Below are 2,500 nucleotides of genomic sequence, written 5' to 3'. Positions count from 1 at the left end.
CGGCAGTGCGTGGGAGGGTCGGCGGGGCTTGCTCCCCCGGTGCCCGCGGGAGGAAGCGGCGGGTGGAGACGCGAGCGAGATCGCATTCCGGGTTGGGACGGGTCCCACGGGTCCCCACTCCTAAGCTGTGGGGGGCGGACCCGGGGCGGGCTGCGGCGGAGCAGCCCGTCTAGCAGAGGCGGTGCGGACAGGCGTTCCGGGACGGCGCGCGGGGCGGGCGCCGCGCCGCGGCGGACCCCAAGCGGGGGCGTCGCGCGAGGCCACGCGAGGCGACGTGTCGTGCCCGAGCGGGCGGCCCAAACCACGGCTCTCCTCCCGGGCGCAGCTGCCACCCGGCGCCGGGTTACTGAGGGAAACCCCGGGCCCCGGGAGGAGGACGAGGTCGTGGCGGTGGGTGTCGGGCGCACCCCGCGGGTGGACGCTCCGCCGAGGGGCGCTGGAGCCGGCTGGCGGGTGCCGGGTTCCCCTCCGCGCCCCGCCTCGTCGCTGCCGCTGAGGCTGCCGCCGTCGCCGCGAGGCGGCGGTGGCCCGGCGGCGGGCGGCGGCGGGGGAGGCACCCCCGCGGGGATTTCAGGTCGTTTCCCTCACCCCAGGGCCAGGTACCTAGCGTCCGCGCTTCTCCTGCCTCCCCTCGGTGACCCACCCGTGTGGTCCCGTGTGCCAGCGTGCTCCTCCCGGGCGCTGCGCTGCGCGTGCCGCACCGGCCGTGCCCTGCCGGCCTTCCACGCTTCCTCCTCCCCTCCCTTCCCCCCCCCCCCCAACCGCTCCAGCCGCCCCACGCCGTGCCGTGGGGGCCGCGCTGCGAGTCGGCCGGGCCGGGGGTGGCGGGGGGCGGCGGGGGGGGGGGGGGCGCGCTGGGAGGAAGGAGGAGGGCCTCCGGCCACCGCGGCCGCCGGTAGCGGCCCCCCCGGGTAGGGATGGCCATGGGCCCCGGGCTCCGGGCCCGAGGGTTCTCGGTCGGAGAGCCGGGCGGGGGTTTAAAGACTCGGGCGGCCCGATGCGACCCGGGGGGCAGCCGGGCGTGCTGCCGGAGGGGCCGGGGGGTCGGCGCGCGCGGGCGCCGCACCCCCCCATGCCCGCCGGCGCGGCCCGTGCATGCCCCGCGGGCAGCCGGGACGGAGAGGGGTACCCTGCCCCCTCTCTCCGCGGTCTGGTCTTGGCGGAGAGACGCCGCGCGGTCGGCTTGCGCCGGCCTGCCTCGAACGCGCGACCCCGGCGCGAGCGCGTGCTCGCCGCCGGGACGGCGAGCCCCCACCGCGGGTGGTGCGGACGCCGAGCCCCAGCGCATCCCTTCTCCTCCCTGGCCGGTGCTCTCAGTCTCCCGCCGTGGCCGTCGGCGGCACCCTTCCTTCCCTCCCCCCCCCGCCCTGCCCCGGCACTCCGCCATCCGGCGCGCCTGCCTCGCTCTGCCCGACCCGGCTTCGCTGGGCGGCAGGCGGGCGGCGGGCGGGCGGGCGGGGGCGGCCCCTCCCGGTCTCCGCGTGGAGGCGGGGAGAGCGGGCGCCGTTCCCCGTCCGTCCCGCCTCGCCCGTCTGCCTGCCGCCAGGCGTCTGCCCGCGGAAGGGACGGGCGAGTGCGTGGCGTCGCTCGGGAGGCTGCGTGTGTGCAGGCGGGTGTTGGGTGCCGTCTCCGGGGCGGCGGAGCTGGAGGCTGGTGAGGCGAGCGAAGGAGCTCGGAAGCGTGCGGCTGGCGGGTCGCGGGCGCGCGGGCAGCGGGTGGCGCCGCTCCCAGCGGCGGCCGGGCTCCGACGCCGGGGCTCCGCGGGGACCCACACCCCGGTCCCTGAGGCAGGTGGCGCGGCTGGCGCGCCGCTCCCTGCTGGGCCAGGCCGAGCCGGGCGCCTGGGCCGGACTCGAAGCGAGAAAGGGGTTGTCCCAGGTCGGGAGCGAGGGCTCCCCGCCCCTCTCGTTCGGGTCTGTTCTCCCCCCCCCCCCCTTTTTTTTTCCCTCTGTGCTTGTACGGTCAGTGAGGCGTGCCCTCTCTCTCCGCTGTCCCTTGCTCAGCAGCCGGCGTCGGCGTGAGGAGGGAGGCAGAGCGGATGGGGGCCCTCAGGGGGCTGCGAAAGCTGCCCGGTCCCCCCGCGCGCGCGGTGGGGACCGAAACCGAGACAACTCTTAGCGGTGGATCACTCGGCTCGTGCGTCGATGAAGAACGCAGCTAGCTGCGAGAATTAATGTGAATTGCAGGACACATTGATCATCGACACTTCGAACGCACTTGCGGCCCCGGGTTCCTCCCGGGGCTACGCCTGTCTGAGCGTCGCTTGACGGTCAATCGTCACCCCCATTGCCGCGTTGGCGCAGCGGTGTGCCGCCCCTCGGGGGGGGGCCGGGGGGGGCGGCGGCGGCGGCGAGTCGGTGGGGGGGCGGCGGCGGCGGTGAGTCGGCGGCGGCGGCGGAGCCGGGACCACCGGTGCGTGCACCGGTGGCCCCGGTCTTCCGGCTGGCCTGCCTGCCCGGCTCCGGCCGACCGTCCGCCTCCACCGTCCGCGGCCGGCGTG

At 77.6% G+C, this 2,500-nt stretch overlaps 1 non-coding gene across 1 annotated transcript; it reads left to right on the top strand.

Moving 5' to 3' along the window:
• Positions 1-2,109: 2,109 nt before the first annotated feature.
• LOC138065541 (5.8S ribosomal RNA) lies at positions 2,110-2,262 on the top strand. The gene has a single exon (XR_011138570.1). It is a non-coding gene; the product is annotated as a 5.8S ribosomal RNA (ribosomal RNA).
• Positions 2,263-2,500: the final 238 nt, after the last annotated feature.

This window comes from Struthio camelus, unplaced genomic scaffold (genome assembly GCF_040807025.1).
Source record: "Struthio camelus isolate bStrCam1 unplaced genomic scaffold, bStrCam1.hap1 HAP1_SCAFFOLD_112, whole genome shotgun sequence".
Lineage (NCBI taxonomy): Eukaryota > Metazoa > Chordata > Aves > Struthioniformes > Struthionidae > Struthio > Struthio camelus.
This window is presented reverse-complemented; position numbering and strand designations above follow the sequence as displayed.